Source organism: Dermacentor andersoni, chromosome 7 (assembly GCF_023375885.2).
Source record: "Dermacentor andersoni chromosome 7, qqDerAnde1_hic_scaffold, whole genome shotgun sequence".
Lineage (NCBI taxonomy): Eukaryota > Metazoa > Arthropoda > Arachnida > Ixodida > Ixodidae > Dermacentor > Dermacentor andersoni.
The window spans coordinates 97,263,791-97,283,892 of record NC_092820.1 but is presented as its reverse complement, the minus strand read 5'-3'; the positions used below and the strand labels follow the sequence as shown (position 1 = coordinate 97,283,892).

Here is a 20,102-nt window from a genome sequence, read left to right as displayed (position 1 = left end):
ATAAGGGAGTTGTCTGTTTTGAGCGACAGTGAGTTCGTAGCCATCGGGAACTAGCTTAGTGCAGTAAAGAGAGCTGAGAGACAGTAACACAGAGTGTCGGTATAGTATGTATAAGATTTCGCAAAAACTTCGCTTCTGCGCCACTGGTGCCCCGTACGCAAGACGAGATGACCGTCTTGTAAGGTATTTTTGCGGAAATAGTGGCTAACAACAATGCAAGTGCTATTATCTTTTTCACTGGAATACAACGACCATGAACAGCAGGTTGCCATTATCCCTCAAGAGAACAATGTATAACAGCTGTGTGTTACCAGCACTCACGTACGGGGCAGAAACCTTGAGGCTTACGAAAAGGGTTCTACTTAAATTGAGGACGACGCAACGAGCTATGGAAAGAAGAATGAACGGTTTAACGTTAAGGGATAAGAAAAGTGCAGATTGGGTCAGAGAGCAAACGCGAGTTATTGACATCTTAGTTGAAATCAAGAAAAAGAAATGGGCATGGGCAGGACATGTAATCAGAACGGCTGATAAACTGGATTCCAAGGGAAGGGAAGCGTAGCAAGGGGCGGCAGAAAGTTAGGTGGGCGCATGTTGTTAAGAAGCTTGCCGGGACAACGTGGTCACAATTAGCACATGACTGGGGTAGTTGGAAGTATCGGAGAGGCCTTTGCCCTGCAGTGGTCGTAAATATGACGATGATGATGATGATGATGACGATGAAGACGATGACGATGACGACTGCGCCCATTCAAGTGATCGCCGTAATCTGCGAATGAATCAAGTCACCGATTACCAGTATTATCCTGTTGGTTTGTAACTGATAGTTTTATTGGCTTTATGTTTTGCTATGAATCGCTGTAAGCAAAGTAAGAGGTTGAGTCAAAAAGTCCATGCCCTAGTTTCTTTTTTTAGCCAAATTGCGGCTGTATGTGAAAAGCTAGCGTATCCATTCCCAACCGTGGACCTATCTTGTACCATCCTGGCCACATATGCCAATATCTCCTCGGCCCGGCGCTGCTGTCAGTTGTGGAAGATGGCAGGTGTACGTCAAACGTCCATGGTAAGCGAGTTATGAAGTCTGATTCGTTCTTTGTGGAGCGTGAAAAGAAATGCCTTTAAATTTACCGTGGAAATGCAACCAACTTATGGGTAAATATGTCTCACTTTCAGAAGTATGATGTAGTGGTACAGTGAGTTCACAAAAGGCCGCGAAGACTTGCGCGACAGTGACCGTTCGGGCAGACCGCATGCGTCGCTGTCTGATGACACTTACCTCTTGGATGCACTAGTAAAAGCTGATCCACGTGGGCAGCTGAAGGACAGTTCACTGGTGCTTGATATTTTGTATGGGAGTATTGTAGTATCGTTCACTGGTCCTTAGCATAGCAAATGGTTTCATGTCGGGGGTGTCTAAGCAGTTGGATGACATTATGAGAGGCAAGAGAATGATTGCTTCACTCAATCGTCCGCAACGGTACGCCGATGAGGGTGAAAGTTCCCTGGACTGTGTTGTTTCTGGCGATGAAATGTTGATACTGCATTTGTCAGTCGGTCAGTCAGTCAGACCGTCAGTTTTCATTTGCAGGAAAATCACATCATCCTGCGGGTGGCAGAGACTAATGACATGATTGCCTGACGAGGTCTCTGCCCCCGTAACAAAAGGAGCAGTTTACAGCAGTACAGCAGAGAGCTGGTAAAAAACGAGAAGCGGCGTTGCAAAGAGTACACGCATACATCCTACATCATATATACATCATACATCCTATACAATGTGGCTGTACTTAAGCACTATGGACAGTTTATTTTTAAAGATCACATTGAAGATTCGCTCATATCACAAAAATACTTAGAAGGAAGTCAACAATTGAAACGGAAATTTACATTTATCGTTGTTACTTAACAATTTCAACGGAAAACAAAATCAACGGAACACAAATTTGACCGCAGTTCACGTTTGAACGTTTTTCTGGGTAGGCGAAAATCCAAAATAGAAGCACAGTTATTTAGCGTGTCTATTACCTTATATTCCAGATTTTGTTTTCCATAATTTGTTCTGACTTTTTATTTCTTTGTTTGGGGTTACGGATATCATATTGCGCCAAGACAGGTGTGTAAATACTGAGGAGTTTCTTTTTATATATTCGCTGTGCCAGTATCCATAAATAGACTTTATCTGCACGTAAAACATCGAATCTGGAAAAAAGTGGTTGCGTCGGCCACAAACTAATAGGGACGGTGTTTCACAAAAATCCGGAGGACACGATTTTGCAGCAGTTGTAGCCTACCATAGTTCCATTTTGTCGTTGTCCCCCACACCAGAATGCCATACAAAAGTTTAGAATAGAACAGGGAGTAATATAGTGATTGCTTTAGCCAAAGAGGTAGAAGAGGAGCTATTTTTCTAATACATCCAACAGACTTCGCGAGTTCGGAGAGCAGATGATTGAAATGAGGGGTCCAAGACAACTCTTCACTAAACCATACTCCAAGGAACTTTTGTACACTTACTTGTTCTAAGTTATGTCCTCTGTACTGTAAGTTAATCATTTTTGTATGCTTATTGATTGGCTTAAATACCATGTACTTTGTTTTTACTGCATTCACTTGAAGTTTGTTTCGTTGCAATCATGTGACTAAATCATTTAAAGACCAATTGGCCTATTGTTCAATGTCATGCAGTGTTCTACCTGTGAAGAATAAACTAGTGTCATCTGAGAACATGGTTATTGTGGGTGTTCTTTGTAGTTCCGTAATGTCATTCCATATAAGGGGAAAAGTAACGGGCCTAATATCGAACCTTGCGGGCCACCTAGTTTAATGTCAAGCTGTTTTGAAGAACTACAGTCTATTTTAACAAACTGACGCCGAAACGATAAGTAGCTCTTGATAAGGTACAATGTGATACCTGGAATTCTATAGCAATCTAATTTTATAGCTAAGATTTCGTGGTCAACAGAATCAAAAGCTTTGCGAAGATCGAGAAATATTCCTAAGGTGAAGAGCTGATCTTCAAAATTTCTGATTATTTGCTGCTTGACGGCAAGAGCGTCCTGAGTTGTCTTATTTTTCTCAAAACCATACTGTGAGGGTGATATTATATTGTTACGTGGGAAGACGCAGACGAAAAGCTATCTACAAGTATATTTACAATAAAATACGCTGCGCTTGACCAAGAGGCAACAGCCCGCGCTAGCTTCTAATCGTCGTCGTCGTCTTCACACCTCGCCTTTTCGTGATCGCACATATTGTTCCGTAGCACTACCCCCGGCTGCAAAAGCGCCGTCCCGGAGCGTCTAAAGATCGGACTCGGAAGCAGTGTAGTAGGCCTTGAGCCTACTGACATGCACGACATCACTAGAAGCCAGAGGAGAGGACGAGGTTGAACCCACAGGAGCAATTTCGTAAATCACAGGCGTCACCTGGCGCAGCACGCGGTAGGGCCCTGTGTATTGCGAAAGGAGCTTCTCGGAAAGTCCGACGTGACGAGAGGGCGACCACAGGAGCACGAGCGCACCAGGCGAAAACTGTACGTCGCGATGGCGGGCGTTGTACTGACACTGCTGAGTGGTTTGTGAGGCCGTCAGTCGAGCACGGGCAAGCTGGCGTGCATGGTCGGCGAGGGCGATGGCGTCGCGCGCATACTCGCTTGTTGAGATCGCAGCAGGAGCAAGTGCCGTGTCTAGGGGCAAGGTAGGTTCGCGACCGTACAGTAGGTAAAATGGAGAAAATCCGGCGGTGTCGTGCCGGGAAGAATGTTACGTAAGGAAGGGCAATGTCCCAGCCGTGGTGGTCTTTCGAAACGTACTTCGACAGCATATCGGTAAGAGTACGGTTTAACCGCTCTGTCAGGCCATTGGTTTGAGGATGGTATGACGTAGTCAGATTGTGTTGAATGGAGCAGGAACGCACAATGTCAGCGGTAACTTTCGAGAGGAAGTTTCGACCACGGTCGAATCAGTCGTAATCAGTAATCAGTCGCCACGGCTACCCATTTGTTCCAAGAGGATGACGTGGGAAAGGGACCGAGCAGGTCTGATCCAACACGAAAGAATGGTTCCAAAGGGACGGTGATCGGCTGGAGATGACCGGCAGGTAGCACCTGAGGTGTTTTCCGGCGCTGGCAGGGATCACAGGCAGCAACATAGAGTCGAACGGAGTGAGCGAGACCAGGCCAATAGAAGCGGCGGCGGACGCGGTCGTACGTGCGGGTTACCCCAAGATGTCCTGCAGTGGGTGCGTCATGCATATCAAAGAGCACAGTCTGTCGTAGCTGTTTTGGCACGACAAGAAGAAGATCAGAGCCGTCAGGGAGGAAGTTCCTTGGATACAGCATGCCGCCCTGGAGGACATATCGGCGAACAGATGCGTCGGTAGGTGCAGAGCGCAGACGCTCGACAAGTGCTCGCAGCGATAGGTCTCGGTACTGCTCATCGGCGATGTTAGCGAAGGCAGACACAGAGAAAATGCCGTTGGCGCTACTACTGTCGGCGTCGTCAGGCTCGTCGACCGGGTAGCGAGACAGGCAGTCAGCGTCCTTGTGTAGTCGGCCAGATTTATAGGTGACAGTATACGAATATTCTTGGAGGCGTAAGGCCCAGCGACCAAGTCTTCCTGTAGGATCTTTCAGTGAGCATAACCAGCAAAGCGCGTGATGGTCTGTGACAGCGGAAAAGGGTCAGCCATATAAGTATGGGCGGAATTTCACAACCGCCCAAAATAGGGCCAGACACTCACGCTCAGTGATGGAATAGTTGCGCTCCGCGGGTAAGAGGAGCCTGCTCGCGTAAGCGATAACACGGTCGTGGCCACGCTGGCGTTGTGCCAGTACCGTGCCAATTCCGTGACCGCTGGAATCAGTACGGACTTCGGTAGGCGCAGAAGGATCGAAATGGGCCGGAACGGGAGGCGTTGTGAGAATGTCGATTAGATGTCAGAATGCAGAGGCCTCGTTATCGCCCCACTGGAAAGGGGTGTCTTTTTTCAAAAGCTCGGTTAGTGGTCGTGCTATGGCGGCGAAATTTCTCACGAAACGGCGGAAGTATGAACAAAGGCCGATGAAGCTGCGCACATCCTTGACACACTTCGGAACAGGGAAGTGCGCAACAGCATGGATCTTGCCTGGGTCCGGTTGCACTCCGTTCGCATCAACGAGATGTCCAAGGACGGTAATCTGGCGACGGCCGAATTGACACTTCGATGCGTTGAGTTGCAGACCGGCTCGACGAAAAACGTCCAGGACTGCTGAGAGGCGCTCGAGGTGCGTAGCGAACGTTGGGAAGAATACGATAACGTCGTCCAAGTAGCACAGGCAAGTGGACCATTTGAAACCGTGAAGAAGGGAGTCCATCACGCGTTCAAAAGTGGCAGGGGCGTTACACAGACCGAACGGCATCACTTTGAATTGATAAAGACCGCCGGGTGTTACAAAAGCAGTCTTCTCGCGGTCGAGATCGTCCACGGCAATCTGCCAGTAGCCGGAGCGAAGGTCAATAGAGGAGAAATAGCGATCACCGTGGAGGCAGTCAAGGGCGTCATCAATCCGAGGTAGGGGATACACGTCCTTTTTGGTAACCCTGTTAAGGTGCCGATAGTCCACGCAAAAGCGCCATGAGCCATCCTTCTTTTTGACCAGTACAACAGGTGACGCCCATGGACTATATGATGGTTCAATAATGTTCTTGGCAAGCATTTTGCGAACTTCTGCGTGAATAACTTGACGCTCAGCTGGAGACACTCGATACGGGCGGCGATGAATAGGAGGGGCATCGCCGGTAATAATGCGATGTTTGACAGCTGTAGTTTGGGCCAAAGGATGATCGTTAAAGTCAAAAATATGGTGGTACGAAAACAAAACGCGGTAGAGTTCACGAGCGTGCTCGGACGGCAAGTCGGTCGCAATCATTTTCTGTAAGTCAGCGATGGTACAATTTGCTGACTGCGATGGTAGAAGAATATCGGATGAAGTGTCGTCTACTGCAATGGATGCTACTGAGTGATCCTCGAATGAGCAAAGCTGGGCCAGAGACATCCCGCGTGGCAGCACTTGTGTCGTCAAGCCAAAGTTGACCACTGGCAGGCAGACGCAATTCGCCGTAATAGATAAAACTAGGGGGGATGACACTAGGTCAACGTAGGTCAGTGCCGAAGGTGGCAAGCGAACGAAGTCGACGGAACTGAGGCGACTGGGGTGTGGTTCAGCAGGATGCAGAACAGGCAGGTCAAGGCGGAGAGTACTGGCGGAACAATCGATGAGAGCAGAATGTGCGGAGAGGAAGTCTAAGCCGAGGATGATGTCGTGGGGACAGTGGGCGATGACTGCGAATAGCACGATTGTTGAGCGATCGGCGAAAGAGACGCGGGTGGTACACATACCAAATACGGGGGCTGTTCCACCATCGGCGACACGGACGACAGGCGTCGTGGCGGGCGTGATAATTTTCTTGAGCCTGTTAGGAAGGTCAGCGCTCATTACGGACAAATGCGCCCCAGTGTCTATGAGTGCCGACACAGAAACACCGTCGACTTGCACGTCAAGAAGGTTCAGATGAGTGGGCAACGTCAGTAGAGGATTTGGCGGCGTAGGGAGCAATGCAGCGTCACCTCGAGGCGCTGCATCGTCTAGTTTTCCGGCTGGGAGCGGCGTCCGAAGGGAGTCGGCGAATAGGAGCGACGGAGCTGGGGAGAGCGAGATTCTCGTCGTTGGGGCGAAGGCGAACGAGAACAGGAGCGGTTCGGTGCAGAAGAATCAGCGGCGGCGTTATCGGAGCGTGCGGCATAGGGACGAGAAGGGCCACCTGGGGGGCGAGAGTAGACAGTATAAGTAGACCGGGTCGTGGAACTCCAGTGACTGCGACAGTGCCGATAAATGTGCCCGATTCGATGGCAGTGGAAACAAATGGGCTTGTCGTCAGCAGATGGGTGTCGTCAGATGGGTTGCGGAAACGTGGTTGGTAAGAAGATGCGGGACGGGGCGGAATCGAAGAAGCCGGGCGGGTATCAGGACGATGGGCTGAGCAGATGGTGTGAAGACCCATGTTTTGGATTTCTTGGCGGGCAACTGTCTGGATCAGTGAGACCGTGACTGCAGATGTGTTCGTGGGACTGGAGTCGAAGGCAGCCGCATAGGCGGCCTCGATCTCACGCCGGACGATTCTGGTAACATCGGCAGTGTTGTTGGTACGTGGAGTGTCGGCACAGGAAGATGTCGCTGGGGTGTTGGGCAGACGGGCAAACTGCTGGTCAATACGTCCGGGTTGCCGAACAAGTCTCGAAGCTGTGTCTTAAGTGAATCCCAACGGGGGAGCTCATCTTCGTGCGTGCGATACCAAACTCGAGGTGTGCCACCGAGGTAAAAGACTGCGTTGGCGAGCATAATAGTAGGGTCCCACCGGCTATTGCGGCTGACGTGTTCATACAGGCTGATCCAGTCATCGCCGTCGTCCCCATCTTTGCCCGAGAATACGCCAGGATCACGGGGAGCGGGGAGAGTGATGTAGGTCGTCGAAGTGGCAGCAGGTGTCGGAGCCGGCGGAGTCGGGTTGTCGTCACCCCGAGCCATGAAGGAAGGCTCGACGTACCGTCCACTGCGAAGCTCCGTGACGAGGTACAGGGAACGTCCACCTCCACCAGATATGTTACGTAGGAAGACACAGACGAAAAGCTATGTACAAGTATATTTACAATAAAATACGCTGCGCTTGGCCAACAGGCAACAGCCCGCGCTAGCTCCTAATCGTCGTCGTCGTCTTCACACCTCGCCTTTTCATGATCGAACATATTGTTCCGTAGCACTATGATACTTGGTTAGCTATTTTGACAGCCTGTTATTGATTGACAATTCGTAAATCTTTGAAAACACCGGTATCACTGAGATTGGTCGGTAATTCCTAATGTCGTCAATTCTACCTCCTTTGTGTATTGGAAATACTTTCGCCAGTTTTAATTTATCTGGGAAGACTCCAGTAGAAAATGTGAGACTAATTAGATAGGCAGGACAGGACTGATAACTAATGACACTCCCTTTACAGGTTCAACTTTAATTTCATCATATCCACTTGCGACATTATATTTAAGCGTATTATAAGACCATTGCTTTCTCTTTCGGTAACGGCACCCAAAACGAATGAATTTACTCGACGAGAAGGCCAGTAGAGCCCACTTTGTTGAATAGACGGCTGGGGTACGGCTGCAATAATGAAATACTCGTTAATTTCATCTGCTAGCGTCTTGCCTCCTATAGAGTCATTGATTAATATTTGGTCAGCCTTAACTGGTGATGGGTTTCTGCCAGTAAGGTAATTTAGCTGTCTCCAGATATTTGCCGAGTCCGTTCTTATCCTAGCAAACATTGCTTCATAGTATGCAAGTTTGGCTTTCTTTATATCAGCGTTTAGTTGATTGCGATATTTTTTAAGTTCTTTGAACAAGTCACCGTCTTTGCATTTTATGAATTTGTGGAACATATTATTTTTCTCCTTGATGCGTTTTAGTAGTGCGGTGTCAATCCAGGGCTTTTTAATTTTCTGATTCCATTTTTTATTCTTTCTCAGTGGAAATGCATCATTGTAGCAACTAAAGAAGACCCGAAGAAAAGCCTCATACGCAGAATTTGCATCCTGCTGTAAGTACACATTTGAACAGTCAGCCCGCTCAATTAAAGAATGAAAATAGCTTAAGGAGGAGTCATTCACCACCCTATGTTCAAGCCTGCTGCGTTTATAGTTCGTGGTTAGGGTGTGTTGTGTGGCGAAGAATATAGGCAGATGGTCACTGTTGTCGCATGATAATGCCCCTGCTTTGAAATCTGATGCATTCAGGTTTAAAACACGTATATCTATAGAAGTAGAACATAGTGAAGTGATTCGGGTTGGCATAGAAATAGCAATTTCGCACCCATAAGAGGATCAGAGATTCATCAAGTCGCGCGCAGAAGAGTCGTCGGCCAACGTGTCGATGTTTACATCTCCCAAGAGAAAGAATTGCTTATTAGTAATAATGCAATAGATTATTACATTTTCTAAATGCTGTAGGAAATGCCGCTTGTATCCAGTCGGTGGTCTGTACAGATCAGCAATTAAAAACGTGCTCGTCTCCACCATTAGGCACTCTATATCCCTATTCATAACTGTGCACTCATCAACAGCATGATATGCATACTTTCCTTGTAGATAAATAATCAGGCCACCACCTCTACCAGTTCTGTCTAATCGTACTGGCACGTAATCAGTAAAACAAGGGGAAGGGTCATCATTGCTTAACCATGTTTCTGTGAACATGAATGCGTCAAAATTAACTTGCAGGGACTTTAGCCAAATGTCCAGCTCATCTTGTTTGTTCCTCATGCTACGGATATTTAAGTGTAATAAGGAAGAACATGGGTGTATATATCGAAGTTTGAATTTTAGTGTGGGCGATTCAGTACTAAAAGAAGCTGAGTTGAGCATCATACTGATTAAATGAAAAACCCAGACCAACACATTGACGTCTAAGATTATTTGATGCGGACGATATCTTCTTTGTTTGCAATTCGAATGGCATCGGTCTGCTCATCTTTCCGTGCCAAAATTTTACCCGCGCTGACCCAGACGTATTTCCATCCATCCTTTTTCTTTTCCGCAAGGGCAGCAGCAAGTTGCTTGTTTTGTCGTGTTACGTGCTCATTCACCTAAATGGTAGTGATGTCTGTGCCCTTATATCCCACATCTTCAGATAACAGTTTCTTTTTTTTTTTACTTGGCAAGAAACGTGTTGCACTTGGTTCGCGATATGAACCGTACAACGATGTTCTTATCCTCTCTGCGGGCCGTGGGCACCCGGTGGCATATGTCGATATCAGTATCAGTTACCGCTTCCCCACGAGTTCACCGGTCTTTTTTATCACTGAAGTCGAGTTAAGCTCCTCTAGCACATACCTCACGCTGGAATCGAAACACCAGAGCACGGTGTGGAAATATCCGTGTTCGTCTGTGACAAAAAACTTATTTCAGTGTCATCTGTTGGGAAAGTGATGATAGCGGTCTTCTAGGATCGCAGAGGACCGGTCCTGCTCTGTTTCATGCCATGAGGTGCAGCCATCAATGCCAGCAGGTATTGTTCCACACTTCCACGTCTACCGGCGGCAATCAGGCGAAAACACCGAGGAATTCTCGGTGCGGACAGCGACAAAGCGATGCTACATGTGGCAGTCAGAACCGCCCACAAGGTCCATTCATTTCACTGGGAATGACTGGACCAATCATTAAACACTGTGGACCTTGCTCCCAGTGATTTCCATGTTTTTAGTCCCCGGAACAAGTTGCTGGCTGGACAGCGATTCACATGCAACGATGAAGCGAAGACAGCAGTTCCGCAGGCAGGCGGACGAATTCTACCGCAGGGGTATCTCGAACTTACAGCTGCGATGGGAAGGATGTCTAAGCTGGTATAAGGTACGTAAAACTATTGTAAGGTACTAGTGTAAACTAGTGTAAGGTACGTAAAACAGCACGTAACTTGTAATAACCTGTATCTACGATTTCGTTTGTGAAAAATAGGGGCAAATATTTTCTGATTCCCCCCCATAGTAATTACAGGTGCTGTTCCTAGATGGGTTATCTACTAAAGCCAGTGGTTCGAAAATTTCCTTGGACTCTTTGCTGCCCAGGCTTCGATAAGATAACATTGAAAAAAATTCTAACAAATCATCCAGCGCTTTAGCATCTAACTTTCAAATGAAGCAAATGATGATATCTCTGGCGCAATAGCAGTTTGCAGGCTGAAAATTGAGCGCTCATGCGTCTCACGTAATAAAACTGGGTAGTATCAAAATGTACATCCCGGTATGTGTGGTTATTCTTCAACTAAACCACCTCAAAAATTTTGGTAGAACTTCACCTCTTGATTCTTGAGTAACAGTGTGAATGCACACCAAGTAGCAGTGGGTTATACTGTTGCAAATCACGAACAATGCTTGCCTCACTTATGAAACACTGCGTCACCGTTGTAAATTACCCCTTAGTATGCAATTCCCATTAAATACAAAATCAAGAAGCATGCTGGCAATGACCAGTGCTTTTTTCCAGCTTCTGAGATATAATCAATACCAATGTTTAGGTACAATGGTATAGAGATACTCGTGCACACCATTGAGCAAAAAAAATTACCTGTGCAATATTCAACAAGGTGGGACTTTTTGCAGCTGTGACTCGTCCACACATAAGGCTGGTAAATAAAGCAGCCCAAAAAGATACCTTCAGAACTTGTTCTTCCATATTGCAGCTCACAATTCCTGATCTCCTTGTACCGGTACCTGAAGTCTTATAGTAGCGGCTGCAAATGAATATTTGTAGAGTTATATATAGACAAATTATCAACCTAGCACAGTCATATTTCTCACCCGATATGCTTGTAGGAACAAACGCTTGCAGAATTGAATGCTCATATTTATTACCAGTAAATATTTCTTCCAGCAGGCTCAAATGAATTTACTTAGGTGGCATTCCTGAATATGTAAGTGTAAATATAAGCTGCTATTATATTACAAGCCTACTATGTCACAGTGAATTTTCTAGTTTTAGAGCAGCATGGTACTTCGTGCGTGAAATTGGTGAAATAACGAAAATGATCATATGTGATATCAAGGGTCAGTGTTGTGCTGGAGGCCATCACATGAAGTTCTGAGACCCCTACGTGAAATGTCAAAGCGCAAGCTGCCAGACCACTGCTTTTCTGCAGTAAGAGTCTTCAGTTGACAGGAAGTTCTTGATTACGTCATGTACGGCGGGGCATGGCACCGATGCAATTTATTCCGGCGCAGAGTACAAGCCTGCTTGATTTACTACCAGACCGGGCATCGAGAAGACGTCTGTCCGAATCGAGGCACGACCAAAAAGTGTAGAGAATGCGGAGCACCCGACACGACCGACGGGCACGAGTGCACGCCACATTGCCTATTGTGCGGCAAGAGCCACGTCACGGGAAGCCGGGAGTGCCGGAAGAAGTTTGAGACCCCTTTCATCATCCGGCAGCGCCGCGATCGGCAGGCTCGAGAGCGGGAAGAGCAGCTTCAATCACCGCAGCCACGGGGCGACGACCACCGCAGCCGCTCTAGGGAGAGGCGCTCGTCGTCAGTCTCCTTCGCGGGCGGGGAGTCGACCGGTGACGGCGGCGCCACGGCCGGTCGGTCAACCAGCCGGGGTCGGAGCCGGAGCCGAGGTCGGAGCCGGAGCCGCTGCGGCCGGTCGAGATCGCGGAGCTCCCCGAGGCAGCAGCCGGGGGGCCAAGCCAACCGTGGAGGCCGTTGCCAACAGCAGCATCAGGAACGAAACCAACAAGCAGCCCAATCACAGGTGACGTCCCAAAGAAACTGGGCAAGCATAGTGGCAGGGAGGGGGAGCGAGGTGCACCCCGAAATAGTTACACTTGACACAGTTAAGAGTCTACAGCAAACCATCCAAAACATGCCGACAAAGATCGCACAACAGGATACAAAGATCCGCGCCTACGAGAGGGGTTGCTTCCCACAACCAATGGACAGGGACCGACACCCTAGCACGGCAACCAGCACCCTATCAGTACCCTCACCGACTTCGGTGCCTATTAGCATACCAACAACTACCGAAAGTGAAGAGTCCGATATGGACTCCCAGGGTCCACCGAACAAACGAAAATCCAGCCTCATTCACAGGACTCCCACTACAGCCCCAATTGAGGACGCAGACCTAATGAAACGCGTAGAGCAACACGTTGAACGCGCGGTCAAGGCGGCCATGGACGCCATCCTCCCTGCGATTTTTGAACACTTCCAGCAGTTAGAGAACCGCATGACGGCACTCGAACAGAACCACAACACGCTAGCCGCACAGGTCGCACAAATCGCACAATACATCCCAAAATTAGCGCCCGTCCAGCTGGAGCAGACTCTCCCTCACCCCGCGGTCGTTCCTCAGGTGGCACCCGTCAGCGCAGCGGCGGTCCTTCACCCTTCCCGCCTGGACCTGGCCGTCCACACACTCCCCAACAATCAACATTTCTGTAACAACCAATAACACCTATCACGTTTTGCAGTGGAACTGCCGCGGATTAAAAAAGAAGAAGGCCAACCTTCACCAGCATGTTAATAACACGGCACAGCAAGAATCCTACAAAACTGATATCATAGCGCTACAAGAAGTCAACATGGAAGCTGGCCTCTCATTTTACCGGGCTTTCCATTGCCGTAACAACTCCAAGAAAGTCACTACGCTCGTTCGCCGAGAACAGGTGATGGCGATCCACGACATCGAAACTTCTCCCCCCTCGGGCATCCCCCACGTTTTCGTTGAGATCATCCCGACGCGCACGTCAGATCCCAGCCTATTCATCCTCAACGTATACGTCGCCCCGCATCCAGAACCGAAGCTCGATGCGCTTTTTCGCTCGGCCCTCAAATTCAGCCGCGACTGCCCCCTGCTCATCTTTGGGGACTTCAACGCCGGTCATACTCTGTGGGGATAGCTTGGCGACACCCGCAAGGGTAGACATCTAGCAGAAGCCGCGCAAGAGTTGGGCCTCACGCTAATCAACGATACTACCGCCCGCACCAGAATCGGCAGCCGAGGTCAGGTAGACACTAACCCGGACCTGACGTTCGTCGTCCACTCGCAAGACTACGCCTGGACGAACACCGGCGAAACTCTGGCAAGCGACCACTGCATCCTTCACACGGAAATCTATGCACGCGGCAAGCGTCGGCGGAAGCATCACTTCTCGGTTACAAACTGGGACAAATTCCTCGAGTCCACAAGAATGCGAGCCATTGAGGGATCGATTGCCAATATCTCATCCTGGACGAGCCAACTCCTGGCCGACGTGGAAGAGCAGACGGAACATCTTGACCCGGAAGACGCCCCCGAAGCCTCCAACGTCGACAGCAGGCTGCTCCACATGTGGCAGGCAAGATCGAGCATGTTCCGGCGTTGGCGACCGCAGGGGAAAGATAACCAAGCCCTAAAAGAAAGAATCACTCGACTCGACGCAGAGATCTCCGATCAAGCGACCGAGGTCACCCGGCAGCAATGGTACCAAATATGTGATCGCATGAGGGGACGCCTCAGCGCAGCCCGGTCGTGGCACCTCCTACGCCACCTCCTGGACCCGGACACCACCAGGGCCGAAGGCAGAAGAAACATGGCCAAGTTAATCCACAGGCATGCTCAGCACCCGGGGGCGTTCCTGGCCGAGATGCGAGAGAAGTACATCGGCCCGCAACTCAAGACACCGTTACCTGCGGCCTACCAGGGCCGGCCGAACGCGCACATTGACGAAGACATTACGTTCGCTGAGGTGTCGGCAGCCGCCTACAAGCTGCGGACGAACTCGGCGCCGGGTTCGGACCACGTTACCAACAAGATCCTACGCAACCTGGACCTGAAGCTTATGCGGAGTCGAGGGGCCTGACGTGCTCACCGGAAAAATCCGAATACCTCCTGATCAAGCCCGGCAGAAGTAGCTGTCTCAGGGGATTACCACGGAGAAGGCGCTTTCTTGGACTTAAGGTCGGAGAAATTACCATCCGGGAGCGCCCCAGTATCCAAATATTGGGGCTAAACTTTCAGAACACGCTGCGCTGCGGGCTCATGTTAAAGAAACTCCAGAGGGCGACCAACTACACACTACAGCTCATTCGCCGGGTGGCTAATCGGCACCACGCCATGGGCGAGGGCGATCTGCTTCGACTTGTGCAGGCATACATAACCAGCAGAACCATGTACTCGACACCATATGTCGAACTCGCTGCCACGGACTTAGCCAAATTAAACACCATGATCCGACGAAGCACGAAGGCAGCCTTGGGCCTTCCGGACCACACGGCCACCGCAAGGCTAGAGGCCTTAGGCATGCATAACACCATCGAGGAGCTCTGAGACGCTCACCACACAGCCCAAGTCCGTCGTCTCTCGCTAACCCCGGCTGGCCGCACAGTCCTCCGGAAGCTCAGTCTCGAGGCTATCCCCGAGGTTACAGAGTACATTACGATTCCGCGAAAGATCAGGGGGCACATTTATGCCCCACCTCTACCCCGCAACATGGACCCCGAGTTCAATCAGGGCCGTCGGCAGGCCCGTAGTGAAGCCATTTGGCGACGCTACGGCTCGCAAGATGGAGTGGTCTACACAGACGCAGCCAGACACCCTCGCGGCGACCTCATGATCGCGGTGGTAGCGGATCACAACGGAGGACTGATAGAACATACAACAATCACGGCTGGCCGAGTGGTGGAAGCGGAGGAAACCGCGATTGCCATGGCCATGCATGCGGAAGCGAATACCATCATCAGCGACAGCAAGCAGGCCATCGGCAATTTCGTCCGTGGTAGAATTTGCAAACAGGCGTACCATGTCCTCACACGACGCCCCCTAAGCGGCTTGAAAACCCTCGTGTGGACCCCCGCTCACGCGGCTGTGCCCGGCAACGCGTCGGCTCACAGTTTGGCTCGAGATCTCGCGCGCCGAGCCTCGTCCGCGGATGCGGACGGCGTGAATGAGGAGGAGAGACACGAGGAACCCTGCGAGACTTATTATGAAATAGCCCATCGGTATCGCTTGAGGCGTCGCATGCTCCCACCACCGGCCAAGCAACTCGACAAAACGCAATCGGTCGCGTTTCGGCGACTTAAGACAAATACATACCCACATCCAAAATACATTAACAAAATCACAGGGGGCAGGGAAAGCGACAAATGTAGGGTCTGTTCAGAAACAGGAACATTGACACACATAATGTGGGAATGCAGCTCGCTACCGTTCTCTCATCCCCCCGTCAGCAGCGAGACTGACTGGACAGCCTGGCTCAGTTCCGGGGACTTCGACCGACAATTTGAACTGGTGGACTGGGCGGAAAAGGCCAAGCAGGCCCAGGGCCTTACTTGAGGCCTAACCCTCAGCCACGTCCCTCTTTACCTTCCCCCTTTCAATAAAGTTTAACACCACCAAGAGTAGCACGCTGGCAGATACCATGCATGTGACGACGCTGTCGCGATAAAGAACACGGTAAGGACGAAACGGTATACAGCTCAATTTTATGCCACGAAGTAGTGATGCCTGTCACAGTGTTATATGTTTTCGTGGACAATATACAGCAATTATAACGAAGATGCATTTCCGCCTACCTCGGAAGGCAGTACTTGCTAAAACAGATTTTAACATATTGTAGACTTCCCAAAATTTCCAGGACACGGTTTTTGCTGTCTGTCATTCCCTTATGTGTAAGTATAGTTGCTTACGATAAGCAAAAAAAAAAAACTTAAATTTTGTAGTGTAACTTGAATTTTATGGCTTTGTGCAACGTATGTATACAGGGGCTTTATATTATGGTTACCAAACTTTTTACAGCAAAATTGTTTGTGTCTAGCTGATACGTCCATCCTTTCACTTGTCGCCTGTACGCCAAAAACTCCTTTATTGCAACCTCACGCACATGCGCGAAAAAAAAAGTGACAGGGAGGTGCGCGATTGGCTGTGCAGTATTGACGTCGTGGCTCTCCATCGCAACCGAGCGCGCGCACAGCAGTTTCTCTGCGCCTACGAAATGGATAGGCTACGGGTCATGCATACTCCTAAGTGGCAGGCAGCCTTCGATCAGCAGCGCCGCGAGCAGACACCGGAAAGAGCTCGTCTACGCCGTGCCAGTCCTGCAGCCCGGTCACACGTACAGGCTCATGCAGCTTAGTGCAAGCAGCAACTGCTCACTGAGGATGCGGCAGCCTACCAAGCCGTCGTTTATTGAACCGCCGGGATTAACGCAATGATAAGCAACGAGGCCCCACTTTTCAGCTCTGCTGGTTAACCAACTGCGCGGCATGCTTGTACGGTCATTTTTAAACATCTCCTCTGACATTTAAAACAAATGTACTAATTTAGCTGTAACACTCGTAGTGGTATACATTACTTACACTGGTAACCGATACAAATAATGAACTAAATAACGAAACTTGAAGGATTAGCTGTATAATTAATCAATTTAACGCATATGTTGGCCGGCACGAATTGAAGCCATTCACTTAGTAAGTCGTAGCCACTTCGACCGAATTTTGACATAAGCACCGATTTTGACATACGCGGATTGTTCTTCTACTAACTTTTTTAACGCCGCATATTCTTATTGATTGAGGCTGAAAAATTTGTGGAACCCCAGTGAACTAGGTCGCACAAATTCAAAACCGGTTTCGTGTTCATAATCGGTTCGAAATGGATGGGACTTCAAAATTGACCGACTATAATTTGTAACTTGCCATACTTCGCGCAATGTTATTAGCTTAAACGTTAAATAGTAAAACAATGTTTACAAACAAATATTTAGTTTCATTTCTTGTTCAAATATGAACTGCATGTCAGAGTAACGTAGCTCAAGGAGTAGAACGTTTCACATGCCAACATTGCTATTAAAAATATATGTTCAAGTTCAAACGAAACCTTTTTTTACATTTAATGAATGCAGTCATACTAAAATAATATCGAAGTGCAGGACCCAGGCTCTTGCCTAAATCTATACTCGTAAAAGACTTCAGCACATGAAAAACTGATTTTGACAGCAAAACTATGGAATATTTACATGAAACCTTATTCGAAATTAAAGTAACACGGATGGCGTATCTCCTTACAAAATACGACGTCAAAATAACCTGACGCACATCGGTATCATTGTAAAGGCTCTGCGATAATTTTTTTTTGTGCAAAATAACGTAGTTACTCGAACCACCGCGCTTATGCGATTACATGTCATTCAAAGCAGAGCACGTGTATACACGGAAAATTTTTATGTCTCCAACGCCAGAACCATTGAAAACATGTGACCATTGCGATTCTATGCTAACATAGTTTCTCATGTTGCACCAGAAATTTCTGTGCACTATTGCACTGCCTGTCGTGTTGCACGTTAGCAAGGATACGACAGAAGTATTACTGACCCCGGCTTTTTTCTTCTGTGAAATGGCACGTGAAGACCTGCCGCAATTGTCAGTGCCGCAAGAAACCACCACTTAAACCGGCTGGCTTTCTCCAGTCTGTGAACGCTCCTTAAGCACCATTCCAACAAACAGGAATGGATCTACTTGGGCTATTCCCAGAGACCTCTTCGCGCAAAAAATGGATAGACGTCGCTACCAACTGCTTAACCCGGTACGCCGAAACCGAAGCTATTCCGCAAGCAAACTCGTATGAAGTGTCAAAGTTATTTGTACGCCACATCATCCTACGACATGGTGCACCGTCTGTTGTCATCAGCGATAGCGGTACAGCATTTACAGCCGACCTTCGCCGGACGTCAGCTGGACGTTCTCCAGCTGACGCACTGCTCTCACCGCAAGAGCACTGCGTATCACCCTCAAACCAATAGATTAACGGAACGCCTGAACAGAACGCTGGCTCCATGTATATCGACGTAGAGCACACGACGTGGGACGAGATTTTGCCCTATGTGACCTTCGCGTATAACATTACTTTACTGGAGACTACATAGTTTACGCTTTTGACCTTGTATACGGGCGCCACGTCACGTCCGCACTTGACGCCATGCTACCTCTGGCTGATATTAGCCCGGCCAGCGAACATGTAAAAGAGTTCAAACAAAGAGCCGAAGAAGCGCGCCAGCTCGCGTGCTTCTTCGGTAGGAGAACGGTAGCCTTATGGCGGTGTGGTCGAAGGCCCTCCTTGCTGACAAGGTTTCCGTATACTTAAGTGGTTTTGTTGGCGAAGTGGCACTTCTGTGCATTCAGCTGAAGGCCTGCAGTTGAGAGGCATGTCACGACATCGTCGAGGCGGTGCAAGTATTGATGGAAGGTCGAAGAAAATATGATGTCGTCGTCAAGGTAGCAAAGCAAGTCTTCCATTTTACGCGCCGTAGTACAGTGTCAATCAACCGCTCAAATGTGGTGGGAGTATTACACAGGCCGAAAGGCATTACGTTAAATTCGTAAGGTCCATCAAAGGTAGTTTTTACCTTGTCTGCTTTGTGCATGGGGATCTGCCAGTATTCGGAGCGTAGATCAAGGCTGGAGAAATACTCCGCACCTTGTAATGAACTAACACATCATCGATGCGGGACAGTGGATATACATCTTTTTGGGCTATTTTGTTCAAGGCATGGTAGTGTACGCAAAATTCCACTGAGCCGTCTTTCTTACGCACCAAAACGACAGGTGACGACCAAAGGCTTGAGGAAGGGCGGATTATGCTACGTTTGAGGCTGTCGGCAACTGACTGAATATCTTGCATAGGACTTCCACGACGTCTATTGAAGCCTTACTGCACTGCATTGCGGTATCGTTGATGGTTGTCTGGTGACATCGTTTTTTTTTTCTTTGAGCACTGTAAGCTTCGGTAAGGTCAGTCCAACTTCGGCAGAAAGCTACTCACTTTTTCCACTGGATGGAAAGTATCTACTACAGTCGAGAGCAGTGACATGAGCAGTTTTGTGATGGGTTACGGCGGCTTCAGAAGGGCATTTACACCCACTGTCGAAATCGGGCTACGTAGGCATGTATTGTTTTTTGTCAGGCATGACGTTCTGTGCCAATTCATTTACCTCCACGTGGTATGTAGCAGGAAAACGGTGTTTCAATCCTTTCTATGAGCCCATTCTGCGAGTTGTTTGCATTAAAAGGCACCACCATTATGGGCTACTTACACTTTTATGTTCTCAAGCATCTTGCGTTCGAGAAGGTCAATTACAGTTTTTGAATTTTATTTCCCCACTTTTGCCGCCACCATTCTCGTACATCGATTAATGGTAATGAAAAAAGGATTGAGTACTTTTCACTTCATCCTTCTTTTCCTGTAGCTCACCAAAATCGAGGTGAACCACCCGGAGTGGAGTCCCAGAATACTCGAATATTACTATCTTGTTTCCGTGTGTCCTATATTTCGCCTTGTATGGTTGGCAATTATGGAAAGTCGATATAATTGCTGACGTATATCTTCATAGTGTCCCATGTAAATCTGCTCGACATATTGAGTAGGTTTATCCAGAAACCATTCCTTTACATCCATCATCCATTACTTTACAAACTAAGTGTTATACTTAGAAACGATAAGTTATTGAAATGTATACAAACGTACCTAACCAACCGTTTCCGATTCGATAAG

General features: G+C 48.6%; 1 long non-coding RNA gene across 1 annotated transcript in view; it reads right to left on the bottom strand.

The window, feature by feature from the left end:
• The window catches only part of LOC129385436 (uncharacterized), a 74,606-nt gene that overhangs the window by 49,794 nt on the left and 4,710 nt on the right, over positions 1-20,102 (bottom strand). The window contains exon 2 of the long non-coding RNA XR_011895480.1: positions 11,145-11,310. This is a non-coding gene — a long non-coding RNA (uncharacterized lncRNA). The remainder of the gene's footprint in view (positions 1-11,144; positions 11,311-20,102) is intronic.